The sequence below is a fragment of the Podarcis gaigeae genome (genome assembly GCF_964106915.1).
Source record: "Podarcis gaigeae genome assembly, chromosome: 7".
Classification (NCBI taxonomy): domain Eukaryota; kingdom Metazoa; phylum Chordata; class Lepidosauria; order Squamata; family Lacertidae; genus Podarcis; species Podarcis gaigeae.
Window position 1 is genome coordinate 21,318,958 of NC_139683.1, and position 16,108 is coordinate 21,335,065.

A 16,108-nucleotide genomic window follows, 5' to 3' on the forward strand; every position below is an offset into this window, starting at 1 on the left:
TCAAACACAGAGTCAAATATGATAACAAAGCCGTGGCTTCCTCCCCCTCTTGACCGTCAGTCCTGCAATAGAGCCTGTCTTGTCATGGCGTCCCCCTCCATTTTCTCCTCAAAACCATAAAGCCAAGTTTGCTTGTTTGCTTTTTAAAAAGCTTTCCAACACCCTTTATCTCAATAATCCCAACTGAAGATTGCAAACAATGTCAGCACACAACTAAACTGCAAGCCCCGCTTTGTAGCAATTCAAAGTCTCAAACAGCAAAATGCAGTTGCATGGAATTGCACAGAATTCATAACAAATGAATGGAAACAATTACTAAATACACAGACACTTTATTCATACTGGCAAGGAACACAAGTTCTCTGTCTCTCTCAAGGTATATATTCCTGTCTGTTTTGATTTTCTTGCAGAAGAAGGAGGGGTGATTTAACAGCATCAAAGCCCCTTCTCTCTCAGATGCTCACCACTCAGCCAAAGGGCAGAAAGGGACCCAGAGGGTTGTATTAAGTCCAACTATGGGCTGTATTTGGCCTACAGGCTGGGTGGGGGAGCCCCACCACTGTCCTACGCAGCCATATAAATTCTTGTGTGCTCAACGCCAGCTTCCATTTCAGCCCCTCAAACCACAAGACGTGTCCCCAAAGCACCCAGAGAAAATTTCTCATTTCAAGACACAAGAGCTTTTCCAAGCATGATATTGGCCTCCCTAAGCAGTTGCTAGCTGATACATGATCAAAGTGGCTGCATACTTCTTCCAGGAAGGGAAAGCAAGCTGTGGTCTCCAAAGCTGGTTTGAAAGTAATGATTCTCTCTCACATCGCCCTCCTTTTCTTTAGGGAACAGTTTTTCCTCAGGGCTTAAAAACATGTGAACAGAACACCGCATGCCTCCAGAAGCTCCGTAATTATTTGAGAGTGATAACAAGCATGCAGACAAGAGCAATACAGTATATATTGAGGGTTGGGGTTTTTTGACACTGCAGCTTGAGTCCCTCTTACCAGGGAAATGTAGCTCAGGGAAAGACCATTGCTCAGTGACAGAACAACTGCTTTGCATGTAGAAAGTCCCAGGTTGTTCTGCCACCGAGCAATGGTCCTTCCCAACACTTTGAAGCCAAAATCTGGGATGCCATCTGGCCGGACTCCATCTTTCTGTTTTTTATCGGGAGAGCATGGCGGCCATTTTGGTTGCCGTGACCTGGCACAATTTCTCAATGCAGTCCCCACCCCCTTTGAAAAGCGCTTTTTTGGGGTGCTGCGCAATATCGCAGTTCTGAAAAAGCGCTTTTTCGGAGGGGTTGTTGCACCATGAGATCGCATGAGACTATGGCAACCAAAATGGCCGCCACTCTCTCATGATAAAAATCAGGATGTTGTGGTTCCTAGTTCAAAGTAGGGGGGAGAGAGAGAGATGTTCTGACATAGAAGTTTCACAACTTTTGGTGGACTACAAGTCAGATGATTCTTTGGGGAAGCCAAGACAGTTAAGCTTATGTTAAACTGAAACACGTTTGCAGATGTGTCCTGAGCAATACGAAGTGGAGGTCTGTCAAAAGCTTTTTCAGTCATAGCGCAGGAGCCGGGCTGTCTTATATAACAGCTCTCTTATATAACATTCACCCACCCTTTCCCAACAAAGTTATTTTCAGGCATCTTGGACTACAATTCCCATCAGCCCCAGGTAGCACAACGATAGTCCAAAACATATGTTGGTCACCAGGTTGCAAAGGGTTACCCTGGGAGGTAAATGGCATGAAGAACCTGACAGTTGCAAATTTAAGTAAGCAAGCCCGTGGGGTCTTCTAGGAATCTCTGTTAGCCAAGTCTGCTGATGGTGCCAAATTTTATCATGGCAAAATTCCAAGGAGGCTGCCAAACTAGGGAGGTAGCCAGCAGGTTTATGCATTTGAATTCCTGTTTTATTTTGGTTTTGTCTATTTTTTTAGTACCACAGCTTTATTGGTTTTACGTTGTGCCTTTGTTTTAATGATATTGTTTGTTTTGTACAATGCTTAGACATTTCTAAAATATTACTGTAAGTGGTTCATAAATGCTTTTAGATAGATAGATAGATAGATAGATAGATAGATAGATAGATAGATAGATATAGATAGATAATCTAAAAGCCACATATCAATAGGTGGTTCATGAGGCACAAAACAAGCCAATGAGGGCATGGTAATGGAACTACCAAATCCAAAGCTTTATAAAAGCACATATAGACAGAGAGGGAGAGAGAGAGGAAGAAGAAGAAGAAGAAGAAGTAGAAGAAGTAGTACCCAGCCCATCTGGCTGGGTTTCCCCAGCCACTCTGGGCAGCTTACAGCAATCATATTCCTATGGCACCCGGTATTCCCAGGTGGTCTCCCATCCAAGTACTAACCAGGCCTGATCCTGCTTAGCTTTTGAGATCAGATGAGATTCGGTATGTTCAAGGTAGTACAGCTGTAGATGTGTAAATGTGACATGCAAGAAAGGAGAGTTTTTTCCCCTATCCTAGCCATTCCTGAAAACACTTCAGCTTGCTTTGTCCATTTGCAATCCAGCCCTAGGGTTTGAAAAAGGCATGGAAATATCCTCAGTATATTTATTTTGAATGGGCTTGGATCCAAAGGGTGTCTTCCATTTGTGGAAAAGCCAGCCTTTCCCATTTTGCCCATTCACCTCCTATTGCACCCCTGTGGAAGAGGGAGCAGGGAATCTCCATTACACTGGCAGAGGTTCACCTGAATACTCTGGATCTTACCTCATTCATTCATTCATTCATTCATATATAATTGCAGACCTCTAAATGTATTGCACCAGTAAAAGCACTATTTTATTTCTACAGCCGGATGACAATGGCTTTCCCTGGCTTGGAGAGCTAACAACTCACAAAACCATCACCGAGCATGAAAATATGTCCTCGGGTGACTGTTCTAACAAGGCAAGGGATAGCATGCAGAGCTATTTCAGCATTCGTGTATTTCAGAACAGAATGTGTAATTTCCTTTTTATTCGTATAACTAATCATATTTAGTGCACAAACCTGTGCATGTCTAAAAAGTAAGCCCTACTGAGTTCAATCGTCTTCAGAAAAGTGGAAGACAAGTTTTCTTAGCAGCAGGTTTCAAGAAGAACTTCTGCTTGGATATAGCAGAAGCGTGTTGCGTATTTCCTCCTTTCTCTCTAACTCTGGTAGCAATCGCAAGCATTACCATGCAGTCAATTTTCTTGATATGGATAGCTTCTTATAACAAACACGATCTCAGTGGCTGGAATCACAAGTGCAGCTGTGCTCAGTTCCTGCTTGCAGGCTTCCCATAGGCATCTCTGGTGGACACTGTGAGCTCCATTGGCCTGGTCCTGCAGAGCTCTTCTTGTGTCCTTAAAAACTCGCAACATTCTGCCCCTGGGAGCAACAGTGATTCTCATACTTCCCACTGCTGATACTGACAGTGCCTTGCATCAAAGATGGTATTCAAAGGGCTTCTTTGAGCTTGCCAAAGGAAGCAGATATGCAGGCGGTTCAGCTTTTGAAAATGGTCGGCAGAAATTCTCCATGCTATTTGTAGGCAGCAAAATGGTGTGTGTGGAATTTCACCAAATGATCTACAAGGGATGAGCGAAGTTCTCCAGCTGTTCAGGAGAAGAAGAAAAATAATTTTCTGACATAGGGGAGGGGGAAAATTTTTTGGTTAGGAATCAGAGGTGAGATACCCACATAATGGAAGCTACCCTCAGGTCCATTCATCATACACAGAGGCAGCTTTAGGTCCAAAATAGTTTGCTGCTGTAGAAGAGTAGGCTTCCGCAATACAGTTCTGGATGTTGATATAGTGGTACCTTGGGTTAAGTACTTAATTTGTTCTGGAGGTCCATTCTTAACCTGAAACTGTTCTTAACCTGAAGCACCACTTTAGCTAATGGGGCTTCCTGCTGCTGCCACGCACCGGAGCACAATTTCTGTTCTCATCCTGAAGCAAAGTTCTTAACCCGAGGTACTATTTATGGGTTAGCGGAGTCTATAACCTGAAGCGTATGTAACCTGAAGCATATGTAACCCGAGGTACCACTGTATATACATACAGCCTGTAGGGCTGTGCAGATACAGATACGGATATATACAAGCATAAAGCACCTCTGTTGCTCCAGATGTAACACAGACTCCAACTCAATTCACTGGCTGGCTAAGGAGCTGACATACCTTAATCACTTATATAGACGGCCCCGGGCCATTGCCATAGCAACTGGCTTGGCTGACCTTGTGCCTGTTGGCTTATCTCATATGTGGCGTGATTTGTGCCCACGAAGGAAATTTAAGCCCTTCCTCCAACCATTTTGGCTCACTATGTTGAATTAAACTTTATTGTCAGTTCATCCTTGGCTGTGAGTTGTGGAAGACCTGCTCCGTACCTTGTAGGCCTTTTCCCGACTGGCCTGGGACAGTGTGGCCCTAACTGACTCTAGTTGCAAAAGCTGAGGCTGATGAAGAAGCTAGAGACAATCTTGGCTGCCTTTTAGCACAGACTGCCATGAGCCACCATTGCAATGATTGGTAGCAACAGGAGTAGATCTGTTCTATGCTTATGATAACATTTTATTTACTCTTGCTAACAACACATGTTGTTTTAAATGTGCATTTTCTGTTTGACTTCCTTTAGTAACGTTTTCTTGTGAAATGTTAAGATTTTTTTGTTAAGTTTGGAGCATTGAGTGTGCATTCTGTACCTGACCTCCTTTGTAATGTTTTATTTTGAAATCTTTTAAGATAAAATTTTCCTGTTGATTATGTTGCTTTTTATATTTGAATTTCTTCAATGTTTTCTTATGGATTTTTTTATTTAATGTTTTAATGTAAGTTGTAAAGCACTTTTTCTCTTAAAAATATAAAGTGGTATAGAAATGAAATTAATAATAATAATAGTAATAATAATAATAAAATAAGGGTAGGTGCCTAGTCCAGTCTTTCCACCCAAAAATATTAAAATAATATTAAACAACGCAAAAAACTCTATCTATCAATGTGCCCAAAATTCATGGTGGCTAAACTGGGGAGGCCATTTCTTTTCCTATACTCCAAAAGATGGCCAAAATTATCCAAGTTCCAGAGAAGGTAAAATGAAAAAAGCCAGGAAATGATTTTCTGTTCATTTTTAGATCAGTCCTCCTCCTCCTCTCCTTTCAACAGGAGACTCTCCTGGCATACCTAACATAGCTTTTAAATCTTCTCAGTTTCAAGAGAGGTCTGCTCTGCAGCAGAGAGAGCTGTAATTTTAAACTCCATAATTCTGAAATTCCGATTTTGGATATGGATCAGGTTTGGTCCATTTAAATTTTTATCTCATAGATATGAAATAAAAAGTCTGTAACTATGAAGAAGTGATTTTCTACATATCACCGTAGCTGGGTAACCAGCTAACACATGGCTTCAAAATACGTATTTGTAGCAGTCCATGTTTTCCCCAGGCTTTGATTCCCTCCTTCGTCTTAAAGGTAAAGGTACCCCTGCCCGTATGGGCCAGTCGAGTCTGACTCTAGGGTTGTGCGCTCATCCCACTTAAGAGGCCGGGAGCCAGCGCTGTCCGAAAACACTTCCGGGTCACGTGGCCAGCGTGACGAAGCTGCTCTGGCGAGCCAGCACCAGCGCAGCACACGGAAACGCCGTTTACCTTCCCGCTATAAAGCGGTACCTATTTATCTAGCGTACTTGCACTTAGGAGTGCTTTCGAACTGCTAGGTGGGCAGGAGCTGGGACCAAAAGACGGGAGCTCAGCCCGCCGCGGGGATTCTAGGCACTGAGGTTTTACCCACAGCGCCACCCGCGTCACGCTCCTTTGTCTTAGCACCCTAGTATTGCTGCATTTGTTGATAGACTTTTCTGAACATTTTGCAGTTCTGTTTGCTCTGTCGATCATGCCACAGGAAAGCAATGTGAAATATATTTTATATATTTTATATATTTTATGTAAATTCCCCCCCCCTTTTTTAGTGACCTGTTGGTGCTGTAAATACTGATTGTCTTCGTGAAGCCGGTGCCTGGAATTAAAAGCTCTAAGTAACGATGAAGAACTGCTGTGCATATACACTGACAATTTGCTTCAGGAAGTGCAAATAGGCCTCTGCCCCAAATTTAATATAAATTGTCCAAGTGGGGAGGTCTGCAACTATAGTGGCAGGTTTAATGTGGCGTCATTAGCCTGAGCAAACATTCTGTGCACAGCCAAAACTTAATTCTGGGCAGAATACAACACTTCCTGCACAAAACTGGACATCTTTTAGTAGCATTCTCATTATGTAAATATAAACAATCTCATTAACAACCACTGTCACTACTTGTCAAAGGTATAAATAGCTTTATACCAGGTAAGGCTATTTGTCAATCTGTACTCTGACAGGCAGTGGCTCTTCCAAGATATCAGACTGAGCCTAGGACTTTCCTTATTCACTGCATATTGTACTGCTGAGCAATGGTCCATTGCCCAAAGGCAAGTTGCACCTTCCTCCTACCATTTTCCAGTAGCAAAGCTTAAACTTGCACCTCCCCTTTCCCATCCTCTTGCCAGGAGAAAGGAACCTTTAGTCCTTCAGATGCTGCTGGATTGCAGGGTGAGAGGAGAACTATAAATGCAATTTTTTTGGGGGGGTGGGATGGAAGAAGTAACGTCATAGAGCTGATTCCTAGAGGAGGGAAGGGAATGGCTATAGCAATTTATACATGCTATAAATGGCTGGTAACCCCTGACCATTAGGTCCAGTCGCGGACGACTCTGGGTTGTGGCGCTCATCTCACCTTATTGGCCGAGGGCGCCAGTGTACAGCTTCCGGGTCATGTGGCCAGCATGACTAAGCTGCTTATGGTGAACCAGAGCAGCGCACCGAAACGCCGTTTACCTTCCCGGTGGAAGCACTTTGATGTGCTTTCGAACTGCTAGGTTGGCAGGAGCAGGGACTGAGCAACGAGAGCTCACCCTGTCGTGGGGATTCGAACTGCAGACCTTCTTTTCCCCCCTTTTTTATTATTGTTAAAATAATACACATATATTACAAATATACAAGCATACAAACATATATTTCATACAATCCTTAAAAGTGTTCAAACATACCTACACTCATTCCAACAGATAATTCCTTTTCCCATCACCATCCACAAAGATGCACCACCACTCCCTTTTTTGCCAGAAGAAGTCCAACTGCTGAATATCAGGAGTAGGGAGCCCTCAATTCCCCTTCCTCCAGAGATAGATTTGGGCCATAGCTCAGTGGCAGGGCATGTGCTTTCTACGACAATGGTCTTAGAGTCAATCCCTGGCATCTCTAGTTAAAAGGGTTCAAGTAGCAGGTGATGTCTGAGACCCTGGAGGACCACTGATAGATAGAGTGTAGACATACTGAGCTAGATGGACCAATTGTCTGCTTCCTATCATCCCATGAGACTGAATGATGGCTGTTCACTTGTAGAAATTGTGACGGGCACTTGCTGGCATGAGGACCAGGCATCCAGTTTCACCAGCCACGGAACCATCCCCAAGTGCAGCTTGTTCACATTTATGCTGTAGACCTCTATGGCTCGGCACTGGATAATGTATTGGTTTGGAGCCCAAACTCACGTTTCACAGTGGCAACGTTGTCCCATGCATGAGGAAGGGCAAGTTGGTCCTGGAGATGTGCCCAGAATTCCAGTTAACTCGGCCACTTGTGTGGCAGAATGCAAGTCTCCTCTCTGCCCACACCTGACTGGCGCAAGGCCTCACGCTAGGGTCAATCTGGACTTGATGCACCAATGACTCATCACAAGTTGTTGTTGTTTCCCTCCCTCACCCCACCTTTGTGCAGACCTTCTGATCAGCAAGTCCTGGGCTCTGTGGTTTAAACTACAGCGCCACCCGCATCCCTCATAGAGAAGCTATTAAATAGGCTATATACAATTGGGGTAATTGTGCAGCTGTTCCAATGTGCTTAAAAGAGTTAAGGTTTTCTGAGCTCTGGGGGGAAAGGGGGGGGACAGAAACTGAACATGAAAGATACATGTTTTGATCCTGACATATAAATGAACATAGTGTGGCTATTCTGTAGTGAATGGCCAGTCCTTTTTAAGATGCTGTTATAACACATCATTCTGGGTGGCACAGATTATGGCTGCAGTTCTATACATACCTGGATGTAAGGCCTATCGAAATCAATCTAACTGACTTCAGAGTAAACATCCAGAGGACTGCATTATATATTTTCATATGGGGAATATGGTGATTTCTCTGCACTTTCTACATCTTACCAATTAATTTGCAACAAGTCCCTTGCAACTAAAATGACAGCAATGTTAACTCTCTCTTTTTTTGCTACTCACACAAAACAAAACACAGAAGAAATAGGGACCTAGAACAACAAACCCACACGAGTAAGTGCAATCCAATCCCCTCTCCTGAAATCCTAAAGAAAGCCTTTTTTGTTTGGCTTAATTTAGCTCCAAAAGTCCACTCAGCATAATAGGAAGCTCAAGGACATCTTTGCCTCAAGTTCCTCTTTCCAAATATATACAAAGAAGGTTTAGTTGTAGGAAATTCAAACCCAGCCTGCAAAACCTGTGCATATTTACAATCTATTCAGTGCTGACTCCAGCCTTTGTGAAGGCCTTGTTTGTTCCGGAGGTCCGTTCTTAACCTGAAACTGTTCTTAACCTGAAGCACCACTTTAGCTAATGGGGCCTCCTGCTGCTGCCGCGCCGCCGGAGCACAATTTCTGTTCTCATCCTGAAGCAAAGTTCTTCACCTGAGGTAATATTTCTGGGTTAGCGGAGTCTGTAACCTGAAGCGTATGTAACCTGAAGCGTATGTAACCTGAGGTACCACTGTATCCTTATTGAGGGCCATCCCTGCCTCCCTGAGATGGTCTATCTGCTCCTGGCCAGTGTATCCGCTACTGCCCCTTCACTTATTATTATTTTTAATGCAACTATAACAGAAAGAAAGAAAATAACAGTGGCAGATCACATTAACAACAACAACGAAAAGAGTTAATCACTTTTGACAGACATATATATGCAGTCTATATGTCCAAACAGATGCAATCATCTGTCTCATTTTGATAATGCAGAAAGGACAGTGAGACCTTCAGGCCGCCGAACCATAGATGGTGGGTGTTTGCCCTTCCAAACTCACACTTCAAAAGTCTCTTTGCAACAATAACAGCTTTCAGGTTCCAATTTCAGTGTCCATCTGTTAATTCCCACATCACCCGAATATAATTTAAAAGTATGTGAGCATCTGTAAATATCAAGGCTCCCCCCCCCAAAACCCCCCACATTTAATATAACAACAACCTCTAACCAGAAAGATTAGGGCACACCTACATCATGTGCCTCCGGCATTCTTTCCTGTGAAGGCACCGCTCAGTCAGAACAGGTCTGGAAAAACCATTTTTGTTGAATCATTGGCATTTTTAAGTCTAAAGAAACACTGCATATAGACACCAAAGCAACTCCCCATTGATCGAGCTGAGTGTTCCCTATACCAGAGGTTCTCAAGCTGTAGTCTGTGGACCACCAGAGGCTCACAAGCTTCATTCGGGACTCTTTGGTGTGTCTGCGAATTTGTGGTTGAAAATGAAAGGTCACACATCCATCCCACTGAATATTTATATTGATTTTTTTAATTGCATTTTTATTGCTTCTTTTATTTTTTACATTACCTTTTACTGCATTGCGCTTTGAATTCCGTGGCATTACAATTGCTGCAACAGGCAGAAAAATCTTTAAGTGGTCTGCTGAGACCCACAGCAATTTCCCAGTTGCCCATGGGGGGGAGAGGCTTAGGAAACACTATTCCATTCATCTCTATGGCCCCAAACCTCTGATTTACAGCATTCCAATAAACATTTATAAACAAGTTTAACCTTCTGTAAAGATCCAGTTATTTCCTCACCAATATAGGAGATGCTGAGGCCCCCAAAGCTGATGATGTAAATACAGAACACCAAAGAGTGTTGTAACTGAGCACTACTGGGGAAGTTGTATCTAAACTGCATGTTGAAAATGACAAAAATATTGCGTCCAATCCTATTAGGTGATCTAACACAACCAGCTCACTTCTAAATCTATTGACTCTGCACCACCATGACTTATCTCTTCCACTGCCACCAACCAGGTTTTCCCGGTAATATATTCAGACTCAGTCAGGTTGTAATGTATTAACAAAGATTCCAGTTTATTGTGAACGCAAACAAGTTTTAAATACTTTGAAACACTGTAATCTGATTCACTCTCTCTGTCTCCCCTCTGTTTCTGACTCCTGTGCCTCCCACCCACAAACCAATCGAACTAACTGCCCAAACCCCTGTGTTGAGCCTTAAACACAGTTAGGCTCCGCCCCTGGGCTTTCTTATTGGTCAGCCTATTAACCCTTTCTCTCTCTCCCACAGTACAACATCTCCATAATGAGTGGGCAAACGCCACAGCTTCATCTCCTACGAAAGAGGTGGAGTGGGTAGAACAGACACCCAGCATTATTATTATTATTGCAATTTTCAGGACCAAATGGGGGTGTTGGCTTACCTTAGTGTTCTCATGCATTCTTGAGCATGTCAGGAAAGCCTAGCATTTTCTATACCTATATATTTGGAAAGATGTCTGTCTGTTTGTCTATCTATCTGTTTTCTATGCATTCAGACTCCCCTTAAGATACCGCCACCAACTTGGGTTTCCAAGATGGAGCAGCAGTTTTTGGTCTAAGTTTGGATACCATCAAACCCCATTTTCAAGCAAAATGGTAGACTAGATCATTCCAAAGTGCCCTGATTTTAACCAGATTTCACACGATGGTTCCTGAGATCAAGGAGCAGGTTCTAGTTTTGGTTTGGATACCACTGGGTGCCATTTTGAATCAAGATGGTGGACTGAACCTTTCAAAGCTGCATGCATTTGGACATCTTTTAAGGTATTGCAGTTGTCATGCCCCTGCTGGAGGAATCCTCTTCAGAGGAATTGCTGCTCCCCAAAGCAAGCATTACAGGCTGTGTCAGTGAGCAGTGAGACAGAGCAGCAGGATCAAAGGCTTTCAGGTCACAACACCACAACTTACTTCAGAAGGCATAGAGCAACCCTGCAGAAGTGGGGCCTGAACTGCCACAGAGTCCAGCTGTCACTTCAGGCCCAGCCAGATGCAAGACTGCTGATCCGAAGAACAAGGACTCCTCAGGAGCAAGGGGTTACTCAGGCAATCCAGAAAGCCTGCAGCTGTGCTCTGGGTGGGGCAATGAAAATTCATGGTTAAACATCTCCGGGGTGTGCTGGAACAACAGTATTGAGCCATCTTCTTGACCTGGCTTGTGACTGCACTGTCTCTCTTGTGTTTTGATTTTGGACTGTGACCAGACCAGACGTTTGGATTGTTCATGTGAGTAGACTTGGGACTGCTGGATCAGGTTTTCTCCAAAGCAGGACAGTAACTGGATTTAGCATGATGTTCCCTGAGATCAATGAGCAAGTTTTCATTGATGTTAGGATACGATTTTGAATCAAGATGGCGAACTGAATCTTTCGATGCTGCACTTATTTTAACCATTGATTTAAAAACTGCACAGATGTTTGTTTCTTAGAATTCCCAAGTCATGATGGATACGAGCCTGCTAGTGCTATATATTCTGCTACTTTGTCATCTCAAATTCTACTGCTATCAGTCTCTGCCTCCCAGTGCTGTTTTGCCAGCACTCAGAACTGCACAATTACATTTGCAAACCAACCTACATACAACGCTCAAAACTCGTTAGAGCAACGCATAAAAGATCCTTTATGGTAATGATCACAACATTCCGCAATCCCTGAAATAAACAGAAAATAGCCACCAACCGCACAGCAGAGGTAATGACAGAAGCCTGAAAAGTATATTTCACTTTGCAAACAAGTTAAGAGATGTATTGCTCAGTCCTCACCGCAGAGAGATCAGAAGGGAAGCTTATGCAGAAAGATGTATTATTCTGTTCAAGAGCCTTCTTTCCTGAAATGAATACCTCTGAAGCCTCCAAACCCCTGTGCAGTAAATCTAGCCACTGACATTGGGAAGGGGAAATACATTTCATTATTTGCATTCTTTAAATAAAGTAGCGTTGACTTTTCTGTGATGGGGGAGGCAACTGGAATCCAGTTCACAGGCTGTTTACATTCACTGTCTAGTCCTCCAAGGCTCATGAAAAAATAATGTGCCTCGGGAATTAAAATGGGTCCTATAGCTCTATCTAATGTATGCATTTTGGAGCCTCACACTGAAAGTATCGCACTTGAAGGGCACTTTGCTGGTGGGTGCATGCATAGTTTGAAAGACAGGTCTTTTCATTTAAGATGCATTCCTACCTAGTTAACGGCAATGTGAAAATCTAAACAGGATATACAGGTCTAGTGCCAATGAAATGCTGGATCCCTAAAACCATAGCTAGCTGATCAGACACCGGGAACATGTGTCCCCTCCTCTCTGGAGCCAGCGTCAGGCCAAGGCATTGTTCTGTCAGAGGTAGAGCACAAAATGGTGCCCACACCTCCACCAAGGTCAAAGTTTCTAGTACCCAAAGCTTGCCAATTTATTTTGGTTCCTAAAGCAGAAAACCCTACAAGTCCTTAATTACAAATTAAGCAACATACCATTTCCGGCCCTGTCGCAACATTCCAAATCTGCTTCCTGTGGCAGCTGCCTCACTCTACCTAATTGCAGAGCAAATTCCCTCTTTGCTTCCTTTGTTAGTGTTAACTACGGTTTAGTGTTTCATGCGCACCAATGCTAACCATGGTTAGCTCCAGTTATGGTTTCATCGTGCACGACAGTTTGAATGCACTGTGTAGATTGGGGGCAACTTGTCCTACATGGTTGTCCTCAAGATGACCTCATAGTAACATTTATCTGGCAGGGGAAAGAGTTCTGGACACCATATTTCAAGACATTCTTAAGAGAATGATGTAACTGAGACAATCTAAATAGCCTAGAATTCAGCCGAGGTTATGGGATTCATATCCAATATGAACTCCAAGTATATCAATTACTCTAATGGCTTTCTGCAGTAAAGTAGAACACTGTAACCCACAGTCTCATAGTAAAGAGTGTCCTAAAAATAATACATAATATCAAGGCATGAAAAATCAGTGCCTTTCTCTATATTTATGGCTGTTTTTTCTGTTCTGGTATTCCAAGAAGGGAACAGTGAAATCTATATTAATGTCATTTCTCTCTCTACTTTTTCAAAATCATTATGCGCTGCATGGTTGCTGATGTAATGCAGAAAGCACATAATCCTGTTTAGAACCGAATGTTGTTGTTTTTCTTTCAATGCTTAGGGGCCAGAATCAATGCATTAAAAAATCATAATGCACAAGATTAAAGCGCAATCTTTACAGAGAGAAGCTAGTGGCCTTATTGTTGCTGTTTTCGGATGTTACTGTGGTCTTGTGATTTTATGTTGCATGGTACCTTATGACATTTTTATGCAAGTGCCGTTGGAGGAAGCAAAGAAAGGGCAAGAATGCTGCAGGATTTGGGCAAATGAACTGTGCACAGATGTACAAAGATGCACCACCACTCCCTTTTTTGCCAGAAGAAGTCCAACTGCTGAATATCAGGAGTAGGGAGCCCTCAATTCCCCTTCCTCCAGAGATAGATTTGGGCCATAGCTCAGCGGCAGGGCATGTGCTTTCTACGACAATGGTCTTAGAGTCAATCCCTGGCATCTCTAGTTAAAAGGGTTCAAGTAGCAGGTGATGTCTGAGACCCTGGAGGACCACTGATAGATAGAGTGTAGACATACTGAGCTAGATGGACCAATTGTCTGCTTCCTATCATCCCATGAGACTGAATGATGGCTGTTCACTTGTAGAAATTGTGACGGGCACTTGCTGGCATGAGGACCAGGCATCCAGTTTCACCAGCCACGGAACCATCCCCAAGTGCAGCTTGTTCACATTTATGCTGTAGACCTCTATGGCTCGGCACTGGATAATGTATTGGTTTGGAGCCCAAACTCACGTTTCACAGTGGCAACGTTGTCCCATGCATGAGGAAGGGCAAGTTGGTCCTGGAGATGTGCCCAGAATTCCAGTTAACTCGGCCACTTCCTTGTGTGGCAGAATGCAAGTCTCCTCTCTGCCCACACCTGACTGGCGCAAGGCCTCACGCTAGGGTCAATCTGGACTTGATGCACCAATGACTCATCACAAGTTGTTGTTGTTTCCCTCCCTGCACAGATCTAACAACACAACTCACCATTATGTGCTTTTGCACTGGACTGGACTTTGGTTTCTGCTGTTGTGTGAATAGTAAAAAGGTAAAGGTAAAGGACCCTTGATAGTTAAGTCCAGTCGCAGACCACTCTGGGGTTGTAGCACTTATCTTGCTTTACAGGCCAAGGGAGCAGGCGTTTGTCTGCAGAGAGTTTTTCCGGTCATGTGGCCAGCATGACTAAGCCGCTTCTGGCACAATGGAACACTGAAACCAGAGCAGTGCACGGAAATGCTGTTTACCTTCCTGCCAGAGTGGTACCTATTTATCTACTTGCACTGGTGTGCTTTTGAACTGCTAGGTTGGCAGGAGCTGGGAGAGAGCAACGGGAGCTCACCCAGTCGCAGGGATTTGAACCGCCGACCTTCTGATCGGCAAGCCCAAGAGGCTCAGTGATTTAGACCACCGTGCCACCTGCGTCCCTGTGTGAATAGTAGCAATACCAAATAAAAGGAGTTGCTTATGATCATGTAGGCATTTGTGAAAGGGGTACAACCACTCAAGGCACATTTCAGAAAACCACCCCTGCTGCCAAACTGCAAAAGAAGCTCTGAAGTGACTTAGCTCTGTTTCAGCGGCTCCAATCACAGCAGTTCAAGAGAGGAGAGCTGGGAGGTCTACTGTATTTCATTCTAAGTTATCTTATAGCCCAAGGCAGAAGCAGCTGATAGGCATTATTAACTCCTCTCGGTGTCCTCCCCAACAGTTAAGCTGCTCTTGTTGCTTATGCCGATAAGTCACTACAGTAAGGCATTCTTTAAACCTCCTTGCACTCAATTAGGTTGTCACACCTATCTGTATCCAAACTTAATGACATGCAATTTCATGCAGAGCTTATAGTTGCAAGGCTGGAAGTTGCTGCATGCTGACTACTTTTATCTTTCCTGGTGTAGAGCAGGGAGGAGAAAGTCAACAACAACAACAAAAACCACGAACATTAACTTTTGTAATAATGTATTTGTAGGTCTGAAAGGTTGAAAACACACTGATGGTGGAGGGGATACAAGAAGCAACATAAGGGTTAAGTCAGTCAAGGTAAACAATAGGAAAATAAAAATTTCTACAAAATAGCAAAGAGGCTGTTTTCACTGGAGACATAGTAGGGCAAACTAAACATTGCATTATATTGGCGATCACATTCAATGTCTCTTGTTTGCTTTAATTTAGGGGTGGAAACCTTTTGGCCTCCCCAGTTGTTGCTAAACTGCAACTCCCATTATTTCCAACAAACATGGCCAATGGCCAGGGATGATGGGAGCTGTAGTTCAGCAACATCTGGAGGGCCAAAAGGTTCCCCACACCTTTTTGTCCCCCAATAGCAACTGGGTGTGGAGGAAGAGGAAATTAGGTTTCGGGCTGTGAGATGCAGGGAGGGAGGTTTTCACACCCTTTCCCTCTGTGCTGCAATCCTAGTGAAAAATCCCCAACATCCTGGCACAACCAGCCCTACCGTTAGGCAGAGTGAAGCAGCTGCCTCACACGGGAGGCTAGAGAGAGCTGGGAGCAGCAGCAAGATGCTGGAGGGCAGAGCTGGGAGTGTCACATTACCTTGTGCCCCTTAAGCGAGCTCTGCTGCCCGCAAGGGTGGTGAAGGATACTGCTCAATTATCAGCATTAAAGGAAGATTTCACTGCTTATCTGGTCAGGTTCTGGATAAAGAATTGCCACAGGGGGCCAGTTCACTTCAGGCAGCAAAATGTCTTGGACTGGCTGTGCTCCCCATGCCAACACTCAGCTGCTATTTATCCCATGAGGGGAACTGCTGTTGGTAGCCATAACCACTTCTCTGCCATAGCAAATAATAGCAGCTGTGCGTGTGATTTTGGTGGGACTCAGACACGGCATAAAGGTTTTGCCCTCTCCCCACATGAAGTTGCC

The 16,108-nt window shown here is 43.8% G+C and overlaps 1 protein-coding gene across 1 annotated transcript in view; it reads right to left on the reverse strand.

Annotated features, from left to right (window-relative positions):
• LOC310849142 (oxidation resistance protein 1-like) overlaps nucleotides 1–16,108 on the reverse strand; it is a 223,377-nt gene that overhangs the window by 143,875 nt on the left and 63,394 nt on the right. The gene's annotated exons all lie outside the window — the stretch shown is intronic.